At 63.6% G+C, this 24,246-nt stretch overlaps 6 pseudogenes; all 6 read left to right on the forward strand.

Moving 5' to 3' along the window:
* The first annotated feature begins 3,543 nt into the window (after positions 1-3,543).
* LOC128580248 (uncharacterized) lies at positions 3,544-3,618 on the forward strand (annotated as a pseudogene).
* Positions 3,619-7,161: 3,543 nt separating this feature from the next.
* On the forward strand, positions 7,162-7,236 carry LOC128580250 (uncharacterized; annotated as a pseudogene).
* Positions 7,237-10,779: 3,543 nt separating this feature from the next.
* Positions 10,780-10,854, forward strand: LOC128580252 (uncharacterized; annotated as a pseudogene).
* A 3,543-nt stretch (positions 10,855-14,397) lies between these two features.
* LOC128580253 (uncharacterized) lies at positions 14,398-14,472 on the forward strand (annotated as a pseudogene).
* Positions 14,473-18,015: 3,543 nt separating this feature from the next.
* Positions 18,016-18,090, forward strand: LOC128580254 (uncharacterized; annotated as a pseudogene).
* Positions 18,091-21,633: 3,543 nt separating this feature from the next.
* LOC128580255 (uncharacterized) lies at positions 21,634-21,708 on the forward strand (annotated as a pseudogene).
* Positions 21,709-24,246: the final 2,538 nt, after the last annotated feature.

The raw sequence follows: 24,246 nt of genomic DNA on the forward strand, positions 1-24,246 counted from the left end.
AGCACGGGGACCATGCCAGTAGACACACATGTGGAGGGAGCTCCGTTTGTTCAGCTGGTGGTAGCCAGAAGGCCCGTGGTGTCCGGCATGCCAAGCTGCTCACATCCGATTGGGGCCGATTCGCTGCCCGGCGCTCTGTCAGGAACCAGACCTTGGGGGCTCTAAAGTGGAGAGGCGTGGGTTGCCTGCCTGGCGGCATCCTTCCAGGCATGGCCAGAGCTCAAGCCTTGGGACTCCCAGGTGGACGGGAGGTGCCCCCTGGCCGTGGCCTCAGTGGGTTTCTTTCCCCCGTGACGTCCGAAGGCCCGATTTTGCCGTGGATGTGCCGGTGCCAGTTTGAGGCGGGCGTGATAGGAACGCGGTCGTCCGGGCCAGCCTCCAGGGCGATGTGAGCAGGGTGGTTGTGGTCCTCCACGTGGCGCGACCAATGTGGGGCCCCAGCTGCGACAAGTGCTTGGTGGGGGGCGGTGTCCCATTGGGCCTATGGTGCTTCCCCTGCACTCTCCAGATGGGGTGTGATGCGATCCAGTGACCACGGACCTGCGGACCAAGGAAGTGCTGAATGGGACACGTGCAGCAGACCCCTCCACCGCAAAGCTCAAGACAGTGGACCCGTGAGGTAACACCCAGTGGCGAGTAGACGTCCCAGCGTGGGCTGTTTGCAAATCGCGGGAACCCGGCCCGGAATTTCCCTAGCGTCCACCTCGGGTTGGTGAGCCCAGAGAGAGTCGGGCGTAGGTGAACAGAGGGTGTCCCTATGGGTGAGCTGTGCCTTGTTGCGCTGCCGTCCTCACCTGGCTTGATATTGGACGTCCAGCCCGAGCCCGATCTGCGGGCAGAGGTGGGGAGGACCTTCGTCTCTGAGGCAACTTTGAGACGATAATCAGGTCTGGTCTAATGGGGCGCTCTCATCCCTCGAAACTTCCCACAGGACGCCGCGGGCCAGGAGCTGTGTTCCCCCTGGGCGAATGGCTTCTTCTCCCTGAAGGCCAGACCGGCAGGAACAGGCGGGACCTGCTGGCACCGATGCTGCCCTCTCACATCCTCCCGGTCCAGCCGCCTGTGCGCCCTCCCTGAGCCTTGACTGGCGAACGTGCCTTCCCTCCCCCTCAGGGGCATCCTGTCGCTTTGAGGAGAGCGAGAGCCTGGCGCTGCCTGTCGGGCTGAGGCCCGCCCTTTCTCCGTGCTGAGGTCGCGTGAGAGGGTGTGTCCCTGGGCCGCAGACAGCTGAGGGCATCGCGGTCTGCCCCACGTCCGGGGCCCCTGGTCCCCTGTTGTCGATGTGCCTGGATCGATGATGACAGAACCCAAAGGATTTCCTTGCCGTCTGAACGAAATGAGTGACCGGGCCACTTCTGTGAGGTGAGGTCCAGCACGGGGACCGTGCACGACAGCCACCCGGAGGGAGTTGTGTGGGGCAGGCCGCAGTGAGCACACAGCCTGGTCCGCGGGGACAAGCCGGGTCCTCGGACGGACGTCTGCCCGCTTGCCTTGGCCAGCGGAAATGAATGGTGCCTGTTCTCTGGCTTGACCCTTGAGCGTTGGATCAGCCGTGCCGTTCAGACGCAGGGGAAAGAGGCCGTGGGGGCAAGACCTTGACTAGGGAGAGGATAGGGCATGGCCACTGCCCGTACTCGTGACACTCAGGCATTTGTCGGAGGTGCCAGGACCTGGCGTGTGAAAAACAGCCCCTGTGAGGGCCAGGGTCTGGGCACCGGCCACCGAAGTGGCCGTTGGTCCCGGTCATTGTCCTTCGAGCAGAACAAATCCCGGCGGGCTCCCCTGGGGATGTCACCAGGGGCTGCCGACTGAGCCGCTCAGGTGGGGCCTGGTGGCTCCACTCTGTTGCTCTCTCCCTTGGAGCTGAGCCCATGCTGAGCCGCATGCAGTTGTGCCCGGGACGGTGCTCTGCATGGCGGTTTTCATGCAGAGCAGGTGGCGTTTGCGCCTGAGCAGGGTGATGAGATGAAGGACGGAATAGATATGAGTGCAAGCGGAAAAGGCAATTTCATCTGTGCTGTACACGGGCAGCCCTCTCCTTTGGGACTGAGGTGCCAGTGGATGCGGCTGCCAAGCGCATTCGGTCAGCCTGTCAGTCGTTTGGGACGTCGTTTGTCTCTGCTGGGGCCACCAATTAGAGCAGGTGGGAGGACGCGTGTGGTTTGGGTACCGCGATAGGCCACGGAGGGCCTCGGGGTCTCGTGCGGCCTGGGCGCGGTGCACCCTCGTAGGATCCTGGATCCGGAGGCCCAAGGAGGGCAGGGACCTTCGTACATGGGCGCGGGCGCTCCAGCTCCATGCTGGCTCAAGCCTGGTCCGATACCGGCTGCTGGTCTTGCCAAATCTGGCATGATTAGGTGGGCTCTGAACCCACCCTCCGGGACAGGCCAAGAGATTCCAGCGTGTACCCGGGGATAGGCTAGCAGGGTGACGGGTGGTTTGGAGCGGGATGTGCCGAGTGCTCGCCACGAGGCTGATTCGGCAGAAGTGGCATCCCCCTGAAGCGAGACTTCAGTCAGTCTGATTCTCCTGGGCGAGGACATGGCGTGAGGAGGGTCCGGGTCCATTGGCGGCAGCAGGGCTCACAAGCAAATCCTGCCGAGCGCCTGTGCCCTTTGCCAGCGTGCCGGAGTTGCCCTGTGCTTGGCATGTTGCGCCGCAGCACGTGCCGCCGGATCTCACGGGGGCACCCGGGGTGTAAGTCTTGGTCGTGGGCAATGGCCCAAGTCCGTGGGCAGGGAGAGGACATTGGCCACCTGAGGTCAGCCCCGAGTCCTGATGGTGAGTTTGTCTGGGGAGCGGGCGGCGCGATGGCCCAGACTCGATTAGGCGACTCGGGGAGGGAGTGCGCAATGTGCCAAGAGTCGGGCGAGGAGTTCCAAAGAGGGAGCGTGTGTGGCCAAGGCCCCTAGGGGCTCGCTGGGGCTTCAGTCGCTCTCACATTGAGATCGTCCATTTTTCTCAGATTTCAGCTGCACCAGCAGCATCCCATGCGCGGTGAAGCGATTGGCATCCAGTTCCGAGCTTGTCAGCCGGGCCTAGGGATCACGGGCAGCCTTGGACTGGGATCGTGACCTTCCGACCGTACGGGGCCGCTGCCGCTTGTGGGGCCGTTTCCCTTCGCTCGTGCCCACGAGCGGAAAGAAGGCATGTGGTCCTCAGCGGTCCCCTGACGCCCGCTCTCCTTCCGGCAGGGCGTGGACCGAGAAGTGGCCTTTTGGGGGACGGGCGGTGAGGTCCCTGGTATGGAGGCAGAAAGGCTCTAGGGAGCAGTTGCGCCTGCCACCGCCACGGTCCAGCGGGAATCCTGTCGAGCGGTAAGGACTGTGTGGGCCGATCCCCGCTGTGACTCCTAAGGAGGGGATGGTGAGGTGGTGTGGAGGCGGGGCGCGGGCCACGCCAGCCAGCCGTGGGGCCGGGCGTGGAGTGCGATGCGGTGCCTCTGCTGGGACACAGTGGGCCCGTGCGTCCCGGGGTGACACGGAGCCACGCGCTCGGTGTCTGCCACGTATGGAGCTCCAGGTCCCGCCAATCAATGTGCCTGGATCGATGATGTCTACAAAAAAATGGAAACTTTTGAAATCTGAACAAAATGAGTGAGGACTTGAGCTGAGGTCTAGCACGGGGACCATGCCAGTAGACACACATGTGGAGGGAGCTCCGTTTGTTCAGCTGGTGGTAGCCAGAAGGCCCGTGGTGTCCGGCATGCCAAGCTGCTCACATCCGATTGGGGCCGATTCGCTGCCCGGCGCTCTGTCAGGAACCAGACCTTGGGGGCTCTAAAGTGGAGAGGCGTGGGTTGCCTGCCTGGCGGCATCCTTCCAGGCATGGCCAGAGCTCAAGCCTTGGGACTCCCAGGTGGACGGGAGGTGCCCCCTGGCCGTGGCCTCAGTGGGTTTCTTTCCCCCGTGACGTCCGAAGGCCCGATTTTGCCGTGGATGTGCCGGTGCCAGTTTGAGGCGGGCGTGATAGGAACGCGGTCGTCCGGGCCAGCCTCCAGGGCGATGTGAGCAGGGTGGTTGTGGTCCTCCACGTGGCGCGACCAATGTGGGGCCCCAGCTGCGACAAGTGCTTGGTGGGGGGCGGTGTCCCATTGGGCCTATGGTGCTTCCCCTGCACTCTCCAGATGGGGTGTGATGCGATCCAGTGACCACGGACCCGCGGACCAAGGAAGTGCTGAATGGGACACGTGCAGCAGACCCCTCCACCGCAAAGCTCAAGACAGTGGACCCGTGAGGTAACACCCAGTGGCGAGTAGACGTCCCAGCGTGGGCTGTTTGCAAATCGCGGGAACCCGGCCCGGAATTTCCCTAGCGTCCACCTCGGGTTGGTGAGCCCAGAGAGAGTCGGGCGTAGGTGAACAGAGGGTGTCCCTATGGGTGAGCTGTGCCTTGTTGCGCTGCCGTCCTCACCTGGCTTGATATTGGACGTCCAGCCCGAGCCCGATCTGCGGGCAGAGGTGGGGAGGACCTTCGTCTCTGAGGCAACTTTGAGACGATAATCAGGTCTGGTCTAATGGGGCGCTCTCATCCCTCGAAACTTCCCACAGGACGCCGCGGGCCAGGAGCTGTGTTCCCCCTGGGCGAATGGCTTCTTCTCCCTGAAGGCCAGACCGGCAGGAACAGGCGGGACCTGCTGGCACCGATGCTGCCCTCTCACATCCTCCCGGTCCAGCCGCCTGTGCGCCCTCCCTGAGCCTTGACTGGCGAACGTGCCTTCCCTCCCCCTCAGGGGCATCCTGTCGCTTTGAGGAGAGCGAGAGCCTGGCGCTGCCTGTCGGGCTGAGGCCCGCCCTTTCTCCGTGCTGAGGTCGCGTGAGAGGGTGTGTCCCTGGGCCGCAGACAGCTGAGGGCATCGCGGTCTGCCCCACGTCCGGGGCCCCTGGTCCCCTGTTGTCGATGTGCCTGGATCGATGATGACAGAACCCAAAGGATTTCCTTGCCGTCTGAACGAAATGAGTGACCGGGCCACTTCTGTGAGGTGAGGTCCAGCACGGGGACCGTGCACGACAGCCACCCGGAGGGAGTTGTGTGGGGCAGGCCGCAGTGAGCACACAGCCTGGTCCGCGGGGACAAGCCGGGTCCTCGGACGGACGTCTGCCCGCTTGCCTTGGCCAGCGGAAATGAATGGTGCCTGTTCTCTGGCTTGACCCTTGAGCGTTGGATCAGCCGTGCCGTTCAGACGCAGGGGAAAGAGGCCGTGGGGGCAAGACCTTGACTAGGGAGAGGATAGGGCATGGCCACTGCCCGTACTCGTGACACTCAGGCATTTGTCGGAGGTGCCAGGACCTGGCGTGTGAAAAACAGCCCCTGTGAGGGCCAGGGTCTGGGCACCGGCCACCGAAGTGGCCGTTGGTCCCGGTCATTGTCCTTCGAGCAGAACAAATCCCGGCGGGCTCCCCTGGGGATGTCACCAGGGGCTGCCGACTGAGCCGCTCAGGTGGGGCCTGGTGGCTCCACTCTGTTGCTCTCTCCCTTGGAGCTGAGCCCATGCTGAGCCGCATGCAGTTGTGCCCGGGACGGTGCTCTGCATGGCGGTTTTCATGCAGAGCAGGTGGCGTTTGCGCCTGAGCAGGGTGATGAGATGAAGGACGGAATAGATATGAGTGCAAGCGGAAAAGGCAATTTCATCTGTGCTGTACACGGGCAGCCCTCTCCTTTGGGACTGAGGTGCCAGTGGATGCGGCTGCCAAGCGCATTCGGTCAGCCTGTCAGTCGTTTGGGACGTCGTTTGTCTCTGCTGGGGCCACCAATTAGAGCAGGTGGGAGGACGCGTGTGGTTTGGGTACCGCGATAGGCCACGGAGGGCCTCGGGGTCTCGTGCGGCCTGGGCGCGGTGCACCCTCGTAGGATCCTGGATCCGGAGGCCCAAGGAGGGCAGGGACCTTCGTACATGGGCGCGGGCGCTCCAGCTCCATGCTGGCTCAAGCCTGGTCCGATACCGGCTGCTGGTCTTGCCAAATCTGGCATGATTAGGTGGGCTCTGAACCCACCCTCCGGGACAGGCCAAGAGATTCCAGCGTGTACCCGGGGATAGGCTAGCAGGGTGACGGGTGGTTTGGAGCGGGATGTGCCGAGTGCTCGCCACGAGGCTGATTCGGCAGAAGTGGCATCCCCCTGAAGCGAGACTTCAGTCAGTCTGATTCTCCTGGGCGAGGACATGGCGTGAGGAGGGTCCGGGTCCATTGGCGGCAGCAGGGCTCACAAGCAAATCCTGCCGAGCGCCTGTGCCCTTTGCCAGCGTGCCGGAGTTGCCCTGTGCTTGGCATGTTGCGCCGCAGCACGTGCCGCCGGATCTCACGGGGGCACCCGGGGTGTAAGTCTTGGTCGTGGGCAATGGCCCAAGTCCGTGGGCAGGGAGAGGACATTGGCCACCTGAGGTCAGCCCCGAGTCCTGATGGTGAGTTTGTCTGGGGAGCGGGCGGCGCGATGGCCCAGACTCGATTAGGCGACTCGGGGAGGGAGTGCGCAATGTGCCAAGAGTCGGGCGAGGAGTTCCAAAGAGGGAGCGTGTGTGGCCAAGGCCCCTAGGGGCTCGCTGGGGCTTCAGTCGCTCTCACATTGAGATCGTCCATTTTTCTCAGATTTCAGCTGCACCAGCAGCATCCCATGCGCGGTGAAGCGATTGGCATCCAGTTCCGAGCTTGTCAGCCGGGCCTAGGGATCACGGGCAGCCTTGGACTGGGATCGTGACCTTCCGACCGTACGGGGCCGCTGCCGCTTGTGGGGCCGTTTCCCTTCGCTCGTGCCCACGAGCGGAAAGAAGGCATGTGGTCCTCAGCGGTCCCCTGACGCCCGCTCTCCTTCCGGCAGGGCGTGGACCGAGAAGTGGCCTTTTGGGGGACGGGCGGTGAGGTCCCTGGTATGGAGGCAGAAAGGCTCTAGGGAGCAGTTGCGCCTGCCACCGCCACGGTCCAGCGGGAATCCTGTCGAGCGGTAAGGACTGTGTGGGCCGATCCCCGCTGTGACTCCTAAGGAGGGGATGGTGAGGTGGTGTGGAGGCGGGGCGCGGGCCACGCCAGCCAGCCGTGGGGCCGGGCGTGGAGTGCGATGCGGTGCCTCTGCTGGGACACAGTGGGCCCGTGCGTCCCGGGGTGACACGGAGCCACGCGCTCGGTGTCTGCCACGTATGGAGCTCCAGGTCCCGTCAATCAATGTGCCTGGATCGATGATGTCTACAAAAAAATGGAAACTTTTGAAATCTGAACAAAATGAGTGAGGACTTGAGCTGAGGTCTAGCACGGGGACCATGCCAGTAGACACACATGTGGAGGGAGCTCCGTTTGTTCAGCTGGTGGTAGCCAGAAGGCCCGTGGTGTCCGGCATGCCAAGCTGCTCACATCCGATTGGGGCCGATTCGCTGCCCGGCGCTCTGTCAGGAACCAGACCTTGGGGGCTCTAAAGTGGAGAGGCGTGGGTTGCCTGCCTGGCGGCATCCTTCCAGGCATGGCCAGAGCTCAAGCCTTGGGACTCCCAGGTGGACGGGAGGTGCCCCCTGGCCGTGGCCTCAGTGGGTTTCTTTCCCCCGTGACGTCCGAAGGCCCGATTTTGCCGTGGATGTGCCGGTGCCAGTTTGAGGCGGGCGTGATAGGAACGCGGTCGTCCGGGCCAGCCTCCAGGGCGATGTGAGCAGGGTGGTTGTGGTCCTCCACGTGGCGCGACCAATGTGGGGCCCCAGCTGCGACAAGTGCTTGGTGGGGGGCGGTGTCCCATTGGGCCTATGGTGCTTCCCCTGCACTCTCCAGATGGGGTGTGATGCGATCCAGTGACCACGGACCCGCGGACCAAGGAAGTGCTGAATGGGACACGTGCAGCAGACCCCTCCACCGCAAAGCTCAAGACAGTGGACCCGTGAGGTAACACCCAGTGGCGAGTAGACGTCCCAGCGTGGGCTGTTTGCAAATCGCGGGAACCCGGCCCGGAATTTCCCTAGCGTCCACCTCGGGTTGGTGAGCCCAGAGAGAGTCGGGCGTAGGTGAACAGAGGGTGTCCCTATGGGTGAGCTGTGCCTTGTTGCGCTGCCGTCCTCACCTGGCTTGATATTGGACGTCCAGCCCGAGCCCGATCTGCGGGCAGAGGTGGGGAGGACCTTCGTCTCTGAGGCAACTTTGAGACGATAATCAGGTCTGGTCTAATGGGGCGCTCTCATCCCTCGAAACTTCCCACAGGACGCCGCGGGCCAGGAGCTGTGTTCCCCCTGGGCGAATGGCTTCTTCTCCCTGAAGGCCAGACCGGCAGGAACAGGCGGGACCTGCTGGCACCGATGCTGCCCTCTCACATCCTCCCGGTCCAGCCGCCTGTGCGCCCTCCCTGAGCCTTGACTGGCGAACGTGCCTTCCCTCCCCCTCAGGGGCATCCTGTCGCTTTGAGGAGAGCGAGAGCCTGGCGCTGCCTGTCGGGCTGAGGCCCGCCCTTTCTCCGTGCTGAGGTCGCGTGAGAGGGTGTGTCCCTGGGCCGCAGACAGCTGAGGGCATCGCGGTCTGCCCCACGTCCGGGGCCCCTGGTCCCCTGTTGTCGATGTGCCTGGATCGATGATGACAGAACCCAAAGGATTTCCTTGCCGTCTGAACGAAATGAGTGACCGGGCCACTTCTGTGAGGTGAGGTCCAGCACGGGGACCGTGCACGACAGCCACCCGGAGGGAGTTGTGTGGGGCAGGCCGCAGTGAGCACACAGCCTGGTCCGCGGGGACAAGCCGGGTCCTCGGACGGACGTCTGCCCGCTTGCCTTGGCCAGCGGAAATGAATGGTGCCTGTTCTCTGGCTTGACCCTTGAGCGTTGGATCAGCCGTGCCGTTCAGACGCAGGGGAAAGAGGCCGTGGGGGCAAGACCTTGACTAGGGAGAGGATAGGGCATGGCCACTGCCCGTACTCGTGACACTCAGGCATTTGTCGGAGGTGCCAGGACCTGGCGTGTGAAAAACAGCCCCTGTGAGGGCCAGGGTCTGGGCACCGGCCACCGAAGTGGCCGTTGGTCCCGGTCATTGTCCTTCGAGCAGAACAAATCCCGGCGGGCTCCCCTGGGGATGTCACCAGGGGCTGCCGACTGAGCCGCTCAGGTGGGGCCTGGTGGCTCCACTCTGTTGCTCTCTCCCTTGGAGCTGAGCCCATGCTGAGCCGCATGCAGTTGTGCCCGGGACGGTGCTCTGCATGGCGGTTTTCATGCAGAGCAGGTGGCGTTTGCGCCTGAGCAGGGTGATGAGATGAAGGACGGAATAGATATGAGTGCAAGCGGAAAAGGCAATTTCATCTGTGCTGTACACGGGCAGCCCTCTCCTTTGGGACTGAGGTGCCAGTGGATGCGGCTGCCAAGCGCATTCGGTCAGCCTGTCAGTCGTTTGGGACGTCGTTTGTCTCTGCTGGGGCCACCAATTAGAGCAGGTGGGAGGACGCGTGTGGTTTGGGTACCGCGATAGGCCACGGAGGGCCTCGGGGTCTCGTGCGGCCTGGGCGCGGTGCACCCTCGTAGGATCCTGGATCCGGAGGCCCAAGGAGGGCAGGGACCTTCGTACATGGGCGCGGGCGCTCCAGCTCCATGCTGGCTCAAGCCTGGTCCGATACCGGCTGCTGGTCTTGCCAAATCTGGCATGATTAGGTGGGCTCTGAACCCACCCTCCGGGACAGGCCAAGAGATTCCAGCGTGTACCCGGGGATAGGCTAGCAGGGTGACGGGTGGTTTGGAGCGGGATGTGCCGAGTGCTCGCCACGAGGCTGATTCGGCAGAAGTGGCATCCCCCTGAAGCGAGACTTCAGTCAGTCTGATTCTCCTGGGCGAGGACATGGCGTGAGGAGGGTCCGGGTCCATTGGCGGCAGCAGGGCTCACAAGCAAATCCTGCCGAGCGCCTGTGCCCTTTGCCAGCGTGCCGGAGTTGCCCTGTGCTTGGCATGTTGCGCCGCAGCACGTGCCGCCGGATCTCACGGGGGCACCCGGGGTGTAAGTCTTGGTCGTGGGCAATGGCCCAAGTCCGTGGGCAGGGAGAGGACATTGGCCACCTGAGGTCAGCCCCGAGTCCTGATGGTGAGTTTGTCTGGGGAGCGGGCGGCGCGATGGCCCAGACTCGATTAGGCGACTCGGGGAGGGAGTGCGCAATGTGCCAAGAGTCGGGCGAGGAGTTCCAAAGAGGGAGCGTGTGTGGCCAAGGCCCCTAGGGGCTCGCTGGGGCTTCAGTCGCTCTCACATTGAGATCGTCCATTTTTCTCAGATTTCAGCTGCACCAGCAGCATCCCATGCGCGGTGAAGCGATTGGCATCCAGTTCCGAGCTTGTCAGCCGGGCCTAGGGATCACGGGCAGCCTTGGACTGGGATCGTGACCTTCCGACCGTACGGGGCCGCTGCCGCTTGTGGGGCCGTTTCCCTTCGCTCGTGCCCACGAGCGGAAAGAAGGCATGTGGTCCTCAGCGGTCCCCTGACGCCCGCTCTCCTTCCGGCAGGGCGTGGACCGAGAAGTGGCCTTTTGGGGGACGGGCGGTGAGGTCCCTGGTATGGAGGCAGAAAGGCTCTAGGGAGCAGTTGCGCCTGCCACCGCCACGGTCCAGCGGGAATCCTGTCGAGCGGTAAGGACTGTGTGGGCCGATCCCCGCTGTGACTCCTAAGGAGGGGATGGTGAGGTGGTGTGGAGGCGGGGCGCGGGCCACGCCAGCCAGCCGTGGGGCCGGGCGTGGAGTGCGATGCGGTGCCTCTGCTGGGACACAGTGGGCCCGTGCGTCCCGGGGTGACACGGAGCCACGCGCTCGGTGTCTGCCACGTATGGAGCTCCAGGTCCCGTCAATCAATGTGCCTGGATCGATGATGTCTACAAAAAAATGGAAACTTTTGAAATCTGAACAAAATGAGTGAGGACTTGAGCTGAGGTCTAGCACGGGGACCATGCCAGTAGACACACATGTGGAGGGAGCTCCGTTTGTTCAGCTGGTGGTAGCCAGAAGGCCCGTGGTGTCCGGCATGCCAAGCTGCTCACATCCGATTGGGGCCGATTCGCTGCCCGGCGCTCTGTCAGGAACCAGACCTTGGGGGCTCTAAAGTGGAGAGGCGTGGGTTGCCTGCCTGGCGGCATCCTTCCAGGCATGGCCAGAGCTCAAGCCTTGGGACTCCCAGGTGGACGGGAGGTGCCCCCTGGCCGTGGCCTCAGTGGGTTTCTTTCCCCCGTGACGTCCGAAGGCCCGATTTTGCCGTGGATGTGCCGGTGCCAGTTTGAGGCGGGCGTGATAGGAACGCGGTCGTCCGGGCCAGCCTCCAGGGCGATGTGAGCAGGGTGGTTGTGGTCCTCCACGTGGCGCGACCAATGTGGGGCCCCAGCTGCGACAAGTGCTTGGTGGGGGGCGGTGTCCCATTGGGCCTATGGTGCTTCCCCTGCACTCTCCAGATGGGGTGTGATGCGATCCAGTGACCACGGACCCGCGGACCAAGGAAGTGCTGAATGGGACACGTGCAGCAGACCCCTCCACCGCAAAGCTCAAGACAGTGGACCCGTGAGGTAACACCCAGTGGCGAGTAGACGTCCCAGCGTGGGCTGTTTGCAAATCGCGGGAACCCGGCCCGGAATTTCCCTAGCGTCCACCTCGGGTTGGTGAGCCCAGAGAGAGTCGGGCGTAGGTGAACAGAGGGTGTCCCTATGGGTGAGCTGTGCCTTGTTGCGCTGCCGTCCTCACCTGGCTTGATATTGGACGTCCAGCCCGAGCCCGATCTGCGGGCAGAGGTGGGGAGGACCTTCGTCTCTGAGGCAACTTTGAGACGATAATCAGGTCTGGTCTAATGGGGCGCTCTCATCCCTCGAAACTTCCCACAGGACGCCGCGGGCCAGGAGCTGTGTTCCCCCTGGGCAAATGGCTTCTTCTCCCTGAAGGCCAGACCGGCAGGAACAGGCGGGACCTGCTGGCACCGATGCTGCCCTCTCACATCCTCCCGGTCCAGCCGCCTGTGCGCCCTCCCTGAGCCTTGACTGGGGAACGTGCCTTCCCTCCCCCTCAGGGGCATCCTGTCGCTTTGAGGAGAGCGAGAGCCTGGCGCTGCCTGTCGGGCTGAGGCCCGCCCTTTCTCCGTGCTGAGGTCGCGTGAGAGGGTGTGTCCCTGGGCCGCAGACAGCTGAGGGCATCGCGGTCTGCCCCACGTCCGGGGCCCCTGGTCCCCTGTTGTCGATGTGCCTGGATCGATGATGACAGAACCCAAAGGATTTCCTTGCCGTCTGAACGAAATGAGTGACCGGGCCACTTCTGTGAGGTGAGGTCCAGCACGGGGACCGTGCACGACAGCCACCCGGAGGGAGTTGTGTGGGGCAGGCCGCAGTGAGCACACAGCCTGGTCCGCGGGGACAAGCCGGGTCCTCGGACGGACGTCTGCCCGCTTGCCTTGGCCAGCGGAAATGAATGGTGCCTGTTCTCTGGCTTGACCCTTGAGCGTTGGATCAGCCGTGCCGTTCAGACGCAGGGGAAAGAGGCCGTGGGGGCAAGACCTTGACTAGGGAGAGGATAGGGCATGGCCACTGCCCGTACTCGTGACACTCAGGCATTTGTCGGAGGTGCCAGGACCTGGCGTGTGAAAAACAGCCCCTGTGAGGGCCAGGGTCTGGGCACCGGCCACCGAAGTGGCCGTTGGTCCCGGTCATTGTCCTTCGAGCAGAACAAATCCCGGCGGGCTCCCCTGGGGATGTCACCAGGGGCTGCCGACTGAGCCGCTCAGGTGGGGCCTGGTGGCTCCACTCTGTTGCTCTCTCCCTTGGAGCTGAGCCCATGCTGAGCCGCATGCAGTTGTGCCCGGGACGGTGCTCTGCATGGCGGTTTTCATGCAGAGCAGGTGGCGTTTGCGCCTGAGCAGGGTGATGAGATGAAGGACGGAATAGATATGAGTGCAAGCGGAAAAGGCAATTTCATCTGTGCTGTACACGGGCAGCCCTCTCCTTTGGGACTGAGGTGCCAGTGGATGCGGCTGCCAAGCGCATTCGGTCAGCCTGTCAGTCGTTTGGGACGTCGTTTGTCTCTGCTGGGGCCACCAATTAGAGCAGGTGGGAGGACGCGTGTGGTTTGGGTACCGCGATAGGCCACGGAGGGCCTCGGGGTCTCGTGCGGCCTGGGCGCGGTGCACCCTCGTAGGATCCTGGATCCGGAGGCCCAAGGAGGGCAGGGACCTTCGTACATGGGCGCGGGCGCTCCAGCTCCATGCTGGCTCAAGCCTGGTCCGATACCGGCTGCTGGTCTTGCCAAATCTGGCATGATTAGGTGGGCTCTGAACCCACCCTCCGGGACAGGCCAAGAGATTCCAGCGTGTACCCGGGGATAGGCTAGCAGGGTGACGGGTGGTTTGGAGCGGGATGTGCCGAGTGCTCGCCACGAGGCTGATTCGGCAGAAGTGGCATCCCCCTGAAGCGAGACTTCAGTCAGTCTGATTCTCCTGGGCGAGGACATGGCGTGAGGAGGGTCCGGGTCCATTGGCGGCAGCAGGGCTCACAAGCAAATCCTGCCGAGCGCCTGTGCCCTTTGCCAGCGTGCCGGAGTTGCCCTGTGCTTGGCATGTTGCGCCGCAGCACGTGCCGCCGGATCTCACGGGGGCACCCGGGGTGTAAGTCTTGGTCGTGGGCAATGGCCCAAGTCCGTGGGCAGGGAGAGGACATTGGCCACCTGAGGTCAGCCCCGAGTCCTGATGGTGAGTTTGTCTGGGGAGCGGGCGGCGCGATGGCCCAGACTCGATTAGGCGACTCGGGGAGGGAGTGCGCAATGTGCCAAGAGTCGGGCGAGGAGTTCCAAAGAGGGAGCGTGTGTGGCCAAGGCCCCTAGGGGCTCGCTGGGGCTTCAGTCGCTCTCACATTGAGATCGTCCATTTTTCTCAGATTTCAGCTGCACCAGCAGCATCCCATGCGCGGTGAAGCGATTGGCATCCAGTTCCGAGCTTGTCAGCCGGGCCTAGGGATCACGGGCAGCCTTGGACTGGGATCGTGACCTTCCGACCGTACGGGGCCGCTGCCGCTTGTGGGGCCGTTTCCCTTCGCTCGTGCCCACGAGCGGAAAGAAGGCATGTGGTCCTCAGCGGTCCCCTGACGCCCGCTCTCCTTCCGGCAGGGCGTGGACCGAGAAGTGGCCTTTTGGGGGACGGGCGGTGAGGTCCCTGGTATGGAGGCAGAAAGGCTCTAGGGAGCAGTTGCGCCTGCCACCGCCACGGTCCAGCGGGAATCCTGTCGAGCGGTAAGGACTGTGTGGGCCGATCCCCGCTGTGACTCCTAAGGAGGGGATGGTGAGGTGGTGTGGAGGCGGGGCGCGGGCCACGCCAGCCAGCCGTGGGGCCGGGCGTGGAGTGCGATGCGGTGCCTCTGCTGGGACACAGTGGGCCCGTGCGTCCCGGGGTGACACGGAGCCACGCGCTCGGTGTCTGCCACGTATGGAGCTCCAGGTCCCGTCAATCAATGTGCCTGGATCGATGATGTCTACAAAAAAATGGAAACTTTTGAAATCTGAACAAAATGAGTGAGGACTTGAGCTGAGGTCTAGCACGGGGACCATGCCAGTAGACACACATGTGGAGGGAGCTCCGTTTGTTCAGCTGGTGGTAGCCAGAAGGCCCGTGGTGTCCGGCATGCCAAGCTGCTCACATCCGATTGGGGCCGATTCGCTGCCCGGCGCTCTGTCAGGAACCAGACCTTGGGGGCTCTAAAGTGGAGAGGCGTGGGTTGCCTGCCTGGCGGCATCCTTCCAGGCATGGCCAGAGCTCAAGCCTTGGGACTCCCAGGTGGACGGGAGGTGCCCCCTGGCCGTGGCCTCAGTGGGTTTCTTTCCCCCGTGACGTCCGAAGGCCCGATTTTGCCGTGGATGTGCCGGTGCCAGTTTGAGGCGGGCGTGATAGGAACGCGGTCGTCCGGGCCAGCCTCCAGGGCGATGTGAGCAGGGTGGTTGTGGTCCTCCACGTGGCGCGACCAATGTGGGGCCCCAGCTGCGACAAGTGCTTGGTGGGGGGCGGTGTCCCATTGGGCCTATGGTGCTTCCCCTGCACTCTCCAGATGGGGTGTGATGCGATCCAGTGACCACGGACCCGCGGACCAAGGAAGTGCTGAATGGGACACGTGCAGCAGACCCCTCCACCGCAAAGCTCAAGACAGTGGACCCGTGAGGTAACACCCAGTGGCGAGTAGACGTCCCAGCGTGGGCTGTTTGCAAATCGCGGGAACCCGGCCCGGAATTTCCCTAGCGTCCACCTCGGGTTGGTGAGCCCAGAGAGAGTCGGGCGTAGGTGAACAGAGGGTGTCCCTATGGGTGAGCTGTGCCTTGTTGCGCTGCCGTCCTCACCTGGCTTGATATTGGACGTCCAGCCCGAGCCCGATCTGCGGGCAGAGGTGGGGAGGACCTTCGTCTCTGAGGCAACTTTGAGACGATAATCAGGTCTGGTCTAATGGGGCGCTCTCATCCCTCGAAACTTCCCACAGGACGCCGCGGGCCAGGAGCTGTGTTCCCCCTGGGCGAATGGCTTCTTCTCCCTGAAGGCCAGACCGGCAGGAACAGGCGGGACCTGCTGGCACCGATGCTGCCCTCTCACATCCTCCCGGTCCAGCCGCCTGTGCGCCCTCCCTGAGCCTTGACTGGCGAACGTGCCTTCCCTCCCCCTCAGGGGCATCCTGTCGCTTTGAGGAGAGCGAGAGCCTGGCGCTGCCTGTCGGGCTGAGGCCCGCCCTTTCTCCGTGCTGAGGTCGCGTGAGAGGGTGTGTCCCTGGGCCGCAGACAGCTGAGGGCATCGCGGTCTGCCCCACGTCCGGGGCCCCTGGTCCCCTGTTGTCGATGTGCCTGGATCGATGATGACAGAACCCAAAGGATTTCCTTGCCGTCTGAACGAAATGAGTGACCGGGCCACTTCTGTGAGGTGAGGTCCAGCACGGGGACCGTGCACGACAGCCACCCGGAGGGAGTTGTGTGGGGCAGGCCGCAGTGAGCACACAGCCTGGTCCGCGGGGACAAGCCGGGTCCTCGGACGGACGTCTGCCCGCTTGCCTTGGCCAGCGGAAATGAATGGTGCCTGTTCTCTGGCTTGACCCTTGAGCGTTGGATCAGCCGTGCCGTTCAGACGCAGGGGAAAGAGGCCGTGGGGGCAAGACCTTGACTAGGGAGAGGATAGGGCATGGCCACTGCCCGTACTCGTGACACTCAGGCATTTGTCGGAGGTGCCAGGACCTGGCGTGTGAAAAACAGCCCCTGTGAGGGCCAGGGTCTGGGCACCGGCCACCGAAGTGGCCGTTGGTCCCGGTCATTGTCCTTCGAGCAGAACAAATCCCGGCGGGCTCCCCTGGGGATGTCACCAGGGGCTGCCGACTGAGCCGCTCAGGTGGGGCCTGGTGGCTCCACTCTGTTGCTCTCTCCCTTGGAGCTGAGCCCATGCTGAGCCGCATGCAGTTGTGCCCGGGACGGTGCTCTGCATGGCGGTTTTCATGCAGAGCAGGTGGCGTTTGCGCCTGAGCAGGGTGATGAGATGAAGGACGGAATAGATATGAGTGCAAGCGGAAAAGGCAATTTCATCTGTGCTGTACACGGGCAGCCCTCTCCTTTGGGACTGAGGTGCCAGTGGATGCGGCTGCCAAGCGCATTCGGTCAGCCTGTCAGTCGTTTGGGACGTCGTTTGTCTCTGCTGGGGCCACCAATTAGAGCAGGTGGGAGGACGCGTGTGGTTTGGGTACCGCGATAGGCCACGGAGGGCCTCGGGGTCTCGTGCGGCCTGGGCGCGGTGCACCCTCGTAGGATCCTGGATCCGGAGGCCCAAGGAGGGCAGGGACCTTCGTACATGGGCGCGGGCGCTCCAGCTCCATGCTGGCTCAAGCCTGGTCCGATACCGGCTGCTGGTCTTGCCAAATCTGGCATGATTAGGTGGGCTCTGAACCCACCCTCCGGGACAGGCCAAGAGATTCCAGCGTGTACCCGGGGATAGGCTAGCAGGGTGACGGGTGGTTTGGAGCGGGATGTGCCGAGTGCTCGCCACGAGGCTGATTCGGCAGAAGTGGCATCCCCCTGAAGCGAGACTTCAGTCAGTCTGATTCTCCTGGGCGAGGACATGGCGTGAGGAGGGTCCGGGTCCATTGGCGGCAGCAGGGCTCACAAGCAAATCCTGCCGAGCGCCTGTGCCCTTTGCCAGCGTGCCGGAGTTGCCCTGTGCTTGGCATGTTGCGCCGCAGCACGTGCCGCCGGATCTCACGGGGGCACCCGGGGTGTAAGTCTTGGTCGTGGGCAATGGCCCAAGTCCGTGGGCAGGGAGAGGACATTGGCCACCTGAGGTCAGCCCCGAGTCCTGATGGTGAGTTTGTCTGGGGAGCGGGCGGCGCGATGGCCCAGACTCGATTAGGCGACTCGGGGAGGGAGTGCGCAATGTGCCAAGAGTCGGGCGAGGAGTTCCAAAGAGGGAGCGTGTGTGGCCAAGGCCCCTAGGGGCTCGCTGGGGCTTCAGTCGCTCTCACATTGAGATCGTCCATTTTTCTCAGATTTCAGCTGCACCAGCAGCATCCCATGCGCGGTGAAGCGATTGGCATCCAGTTCCGAGCTTGTCAGCCGGGCCTAGGGATCACGGGCAGCCTTGGACTGGGATCGTGACCTTCCGACCGTACGGGGCCGCTGCCGCTTGTGGGGCCGTTTCCCTTCGCTCGTGCCCACGAGCGGAAAGAAGGCATGTGGTCCTCAGCGGTCCCCTGACGCCCGCTCTCCTTCCGGCAGGGCGTGGACCGAGAAGTGGCCTTTTGGGGGACGGGCGGTGAGGTCCCTGGTATGGAGGCAGAAAGGCTCTAGGGAGCAGTTGCGCCTGCCACCGCCACGGTCCAGCGGGAATCCTGTCGAGCGGTAAGGACTGTGTGGGCCGATCCCCGCTGTGACTCCTAAGGAGGGGATGGTGAGGTGGTGTGGAGGCGGGGCGCGGGCCACGCCAGCCAGCCGTGGGGCCGGGCGTGGAGTGCGATGCGGTGCCTCTGCTGGGACACAGTGGGCCCGTGCGTCCCGGGGTGACACGGAGCCACGCGCTCGGTGTCTGCCACGTATGGAGCTCCAGGTCCCGTCAATCAATGTGCCTGGATCGATGATGTCTACAAAAAAATGGAAACTTTTGAAATCTGAACAAAATGAGTGAGGACTTGAGCTGAGGTCTAGCACGGGGACCATGCCAGTAGACACACATGTGGAGGGAGCTCCGTTTGTTCAGCTGGTGGTAGCCAGAAGGCCTGTGGTGTCCGGCATGCCAAGCTGCTCACATCCGATTGGGGCCGATTCGCTGCCCGGCGCTCTGTCAGGAACCAGACCTTGGGGGCTCTAAAGTGGAGAGGCGTGGGTTGCCTGCCTGGCGGCATCCTTCCAGGCATGGCCAGAGCTCAAGCCTTGGGACTCCCAGGTGGACGGGAGGTGCCCCCTGGCCGTGGCCTCAGTGGGTTTCTTTCCCCCGTGACGTCCGAAGGCCCGATTTTGCCGTGGATGTGCCGGTGCCAGTTTGAGGCGGGCGTGATAGGAACGCGGTCGTCCGGGCCAGCCTCCAGGGCGATGTGAGCAGGGTGGTTGTGGTCCTCCACGTGGCGCGACCAATGTGGGGCCCCAGCTGCGACAAGTGCTTGGTGGGGGGCGGTGTCCCATTGGGCCTATGGTGCTTCCCCTGCACTCTCCAGATGGGGTGTGATGCGATCCAGTGACCACGGACCCGCGGACCAAGGAAGTGCTGAATGGGACACGTGCAGCAGACCCCTCCACCGCAAAGCTCAAGACAGTGGACCCGTGAGGTAACACCCAGTGGCGAGTAGACGTCCCAGCGTGGGCTGTTTGCAAATCGCGGGAACCCGGCCCGGAATTTCCCTAGCGTCCACCTCGGGTTGGTGAGCCCAGAGAGAGTCGGGCGTAGGTGAACAGAGGGTGTCCCTATGGGTGAGCTGTGCCTTGTTGCGCTGCCGTCCTCACCTGGCTTGATATTGGACGTCCAGCCCGAGCCCGATCTGCGGGCAGAGGTGGGGAGGACCTTCGTCTCTGAGGCAACTTTGAGACGATAATCAGGTCTGGTCTAATGGGGCGCTCTCATCCCTCGAAACTTCCCACAGGACGCCGCGGGCCAGGAGCTGTGTTCCCCCTGGGCGAATGGCTTCTTCTCCCTGAAGGCCAGACCGGCAGGAACAGGCGGGACCTGCTGGCACCGATGCTGCCCTCTCACATCCTCCCGGTCCAGCCGCCTGTGCGCCCTCCCTGAGCCTTGACTGGGGAACGTGCCTTCCCTCCCCCTCAGGGGCATCCTGTCGCTTTGAGGAGAGCGAGAGCCTGGCGCTGCCTGTCGGGCTGAGGCCCGCCCTTTCTCCGTGCTGAGGTCGCGTGAGAGGGTGTGTCCCTGGGCCGCAGACAGCTGAGGGCATCGCGGTCTGCCCCACGTCCGGGGCCCCTGGTCCCCTGTTGTCGATGTGCCTGGATCGATGATGACAGAACCCAAAGGATTTCCTTGCCGTCTGAACGAAATGAGTGACCGGGCCACTTCTGTGAGGTGAGGTCCAGCACGGGGACCGTGCACGACAGCCACCCGGAGGGAGTTGTGTGGGGCAGGCCGCAGTGAGCACACAGCCTGGTCCGCGGGGACAAGCCGGGTCCTCGGACGGACGTCTGCCCGCTTGCCTTGGCCAGCGGAAATGAATGGTGCCTGTTCTCTGGCTTGACCCTTGAGCGTTGGATCAGCCGTGCCGTTCAGACGCAGGGGAAAGAGGCCGTGGGGGCAAGACCTTGACTAGGGAGAGGATAGGGCATGGCCACTGCCCGTACTCGTGACACTCAGGCATTTGTCGGAGGTGCCAGGACCTGGCGTGTGAAAAACAGCCCCTGTGAGGGCCAGGGTCTGGGCACCGGCCACCGAAGTGGCCGTTGGTCCCGGTCATTGTCCTTCGAGCAGAACAAATCCCGGCGGGCTCCCCTGGGGATGTCACCAGGGGCTGCCGACTGAGCCGCTCAGGTGGGGCCTGGTGGCTCCACTCTGTTGCTCTCTCCCTTGGAGCTGAGCCCATGCTGAGCCGCATGCAGTTGTGCCCGGGACGGTGCTCTGCATGGCGGTTTTCATGCAGAGCAGGTGGCGTTTGCGCCTGAGCAGGGTGATGAGATGAAGGACGGAATAGATATGAGTGCAAGCGGAAAAGGCAATTTCATCTGTGCTGTACACGGGCAGCCCTCTCCTTTGGGACTGAGGTGCCAGTGGATGCGGCTGCCAAGCGCATTCGGTCAGCCTGTCAGTCGTTTGGGACGTCGTTTGTCTCTGCTGGGGCCACCAATTAGAGCAGGTGGGAGGACGCGTGTGGTTTGGGTACCGCGATAGGCCACGGAGGGCCTCGGGGTCTCGTGCGGCCTGGGCGCGGTGCACCCTCGTAGGATCCTGGATCCGGAGGCCCAAGGAGGGCAGGGACCTTCGTACATGGGCGCGGGCGCTCCAGCTCCATGCTGGCTCAAGCCTGGTCCGATACCGGCTGCTGGTCTTGCCAAATCTGGCATGATTAGGTGGGCTCTGAACCCACCCTCTGGGACAGGCCAAGAGATTCCAGCGTGTACCCGGGGATAGGCTAGCAGGGTGACGGGTGGTTTGGAGCGGGATGTGCCGAGTGCTCGCCACGAGGCTGATTCGGCAGAAGTGGCATCCCCCTGAAGCGAGACTTCAGTCAGTCTGATTCTCCTGGGCGAGGACATGGCGTGAGGAGGGTCCGGGTCCATTGGCGGCAGCAGGGCTCACAAGCAAATCCTGCCGAGCGCCTGTGCCCTTTGCCAGCGTGCCGGAGTTGCCCTGTGCTTGGCATGTTGCGCCGCAGCACGTGCCGCCGGATCTCACGGGGGCACCCGGGGTGTAAGTCTTGGTCGTGGGCAATGGCCCAAGTCCGTGGGCAGGGAGAGGACATTGGCCACCTGAGGTCAGCCCCGAGTCCTGATGGTGAGTTTGTCTGGGGAGCGGGCGGCGCGATGGCCCAGACTCGATTAGGCGACTCGGGGAGGGAGTGCGCAATGTGCCAAGAGTCGGGCGAGGAGTTCCAAAGAGGGAGCGTGTGTGGCCAAGGCCCCTAGGGGCTCGCTGGGGCTTCAGTCGCTCTCACATTGAGATCGTCCATTTTTCTCAGATTTCAGCTGCACCAGCAGCATCCCATGCGCGGTGAAGCGATTGGCATCCAGTTCCGAGCTTGTCAGCCGGGCCTAGGGATCACGGGCAGCCTTGGACTGGGATCGTGACCTTCCGACCGTACGGGGCCGCTGCCGCTTGTGGGGCCGTTTCCCTTCGCTCGTGCCCACGAGCGGAAAGAAGGCATGTGGTCCTCAGCGGTCCCCTGACGCCCGCTCTCCTTCCGGCAGGGCGTGGACCGAGAAGTGGCCTTTTGGGGGACGGGCGGTGAGGTCCCTGGTATGGAGGCAGAAAGGCTCTAGGGAGCAGTTGCGCCTGCCACCGCCACGGTCCAGCGGGAATCCTGTCGAGCGGTAAGGACTGTGTGGGCCGATCCCCGCTGTGACTCCTAAGGAGGGGATGGTGAGGTGGTGTGGAGGCGGGGCGCGGGCCACGCCAGCCAGCCGTGGGGCCGGGCGTGGAGTGCGATGCGGTGCCTCTGCTGGGACACAGTGGGCCCGTGCGTCCCGGGGTGACACGGAGCCACGCGCTCGGTGTCTGCCACGTATGGAGCTCCAGGTCCCGTCAATCAATGTGCCTGGATCGATGATGTCTACAAAAAAATGGAAACTTTTGAAATCTGAACAAAATGAGTGAGGACTTGAGCTGAGGTCTAGCACGGGGACCATGCCAGTAGACACACATGTGGAGGGAGCTCCGTTTGTTCAGCTGGTGGTAGCCAGAAGGCCCGTGGTGTCCGGCATGCCAAGCTGCTCACATCCGATTGGGGCCGATTCGCTGCCCGGCGCTCTGTCAGGAACCAGACCTTGGGGGCTCTAAAGTGGAGAGGCGTGGGTTGCCTGCCTGGCGGCATCCTTCCAGGCATGGCCAGAGCTCAAGCCTTGGGACTCCCAGGTGGACGGGAGGTGCCCCCTGGCCGTGGCCTCAGTGGGTTTCTTTCCCCCGTGACGTCCGAAGGCCCGATTTTGCCGTGGATGTGCCGGTGCCAGTTTGAGGCGGGCGTGATAGGAACGCGGTCGTCCGGGCCAGCCTCCAGGGCGATGTGAGCAGGGTGGTTGTGGTCCTCCACGTGGCGCGACCAATGTGGGGCCCCAGCTGCGACAAGTGCTTGGTGGGGGGCGGTGTCCCATTGGGCCTATGGTGCTTCCCCTGCACTCTCCAGATGGGGTGTGATGCGATCCAGTGACCACGGACCCGCGGACCAAGGAAGTGCTGAATGGGACACGTGCAGCAGACCCCTCCACCGCAAAGCTCAAGACAGTGGACCCGTGAGGTAACACCCAGTGGCGAGTAGACGTCCCAGCGTGGGCTGTTTGCAAATCGCGGGAACCCGGCCCGGAATTACCCTAGCGTCCACCTCGGGTTGGTGAGCCCAGAGAGAGTCGGGCGTAGGTGAACAGAGGGTGTCCCTATGGGTGAGCTGTGCCTTGTTGCGCTGCCGTCCTCACCTGGCTTGATATTGGACGTCCAGCCCGAGCCCGATCTGCGGGCAGAGGTGGGGAGGACCTTCGTCTCTGAGGCAACTTTGAGACGATAATCAGGTCTGGTCTAATGGGGCGCTCTCATCCCTCGAAACTTCCCACAGGACGCCGCGGGCCAGGAGCTGTGTTCCCCCTGGGCGAATGGCTTCTTCTCCCTGAAGGCCAGACCGGCAGGAACAGGCGGGACCTGCTGGCACCGATGCTGCCCTCTCACATCCTCCCGGTCCAGCCGCCTGTGCGCCCTCCCTGAGCCTTGACTGGCGAACGTGCCTTCCCTCCCCCTCAGGGGCATCCTGTCGCTTTGAGGAGAGCGAGAGCCTGGCGCTGCCTGTCGGGCTGAGGCCCGCCCTTTCTCCGTGCTGAGGTCGCGTGAGAGGGTGTGTCCCTGGGCCGCAGACAGCTGAGGGCATCGCGGTCTGCCCCACGTCCGGGGCCCCTGGTCCCCTGTTGTCGATGTGCCTGGATCGATGATGACAGAACCCAAAGGATTTCCTTGCCGTCTGAACGAAATGAGTGACCGGGCCACTTCTGTGAGGTGAGGTCCAGCACGGGGACCGTGCACGACAGCCACCCGGAGGGAGTTGTGTGGGGCAGGCCGCAGTGAGCACACAGCCTGGTCCGCGGGGACAAGCCGGGTCCTCGGACGGACGTCTGCCCGCTTGCCTTGGCCAGCGGAAATGAATGGTGCCTGTTCTCTGGCTTGACCCTTGAGCGTTGGATCAGCCGTGCCGTTCAGACGCAGGGGAAAGAGGCCGTGGGGGCAAGACCTTGACTAGGGAGAGGATAGGGCATGGCCACTGCCCGTACTCGTGACACTCAGGCATTTGTCGGAGGTGCCAGGACCTGGCGTGTGAAAAACAGCCCCTGTGAGGGCCAGGGTCTGGGCACCGGCCACCGAAGTGGCCGTTGGTCCCGGTCATTGTCCTTCGAGCAGAACAAATCCCGGCGGGCTCCCCTGGGGATGTCACCAGGGGCTGCCGACTGAGCCGCTCAGGTGGGGCCTGGTGGCTCCACTCTGTTGCTCTCTCCCTTGGAGCTGAGCCCATGCTGAGCCGCATGCAGTTGTGCCCGGGACGGTGCTCTGCATGGCGGTTTTCATGCAGAGCAGGTGGCGTTTGCGCCTGAGCAGGGTGATGAGATGAAGGACGGAATAGATATGAGTGCAAGCGGAAAAGGCAATTTCATCTGTGCTGTACACGGGCAGCCCTCTCCTTTGGGACTGAGGTGCCAGTGGATGCGGCTGCCAAGCGCATTCGGTCAGCCTGTCAGTCGTTTGGGACGTCGTTTGTCTCTGCTGGGGCCACCAATTAGAGCAGGTGGGAGGACGCGTGTGGTTTGGGTACCGCGATAGGCCACGGAGGGCCTCGGGGTCTCGTGCGGCCTGGGCGCGGTGCACCCTCGTAGGATCCTGGATCCGGAGGCCCAAGGAGGGCAGGGACCTTCGTACATGGGCGCGGGCGCTCCAGCTCCATGCTGGCTCAAGCCTGGTCCGATACCGGCTGCTGGTCTTGCCAAATCTGGCATGATTAGGTGGGCTCTGAACCCACCCTCCGGGACAGGCCAAGAGATTCCAGCGTGTACCCGGGGATAGGCTAGCAGGGTGACGGGTGGTTTGGAGCGGGATGTGCCGAGTGCTCGCCACGAGGCTGATTCGGCAGAAGTGGCATCCCCCTGAAGCGAGACTTCAGTCAGTCTGATTCTCCTGGGCGAG

The sequence above is a fragment of the Nycticebus coucang genome, chromosome 2, assembly GCF_027406575.1.
Source record: "Nycticebus coucang isolate mNycCou1 chromosome 2, mNycCou1.pri, whole genome shotgun sequence".
In the NCBI taxonomy this organism is placed as follows: domain Eukaryota; kingdom Metazoa; phylum Chordata; class Mammalia; order Primates; family Lorisidae; genus Nycticebus; species Nycticebus coucang.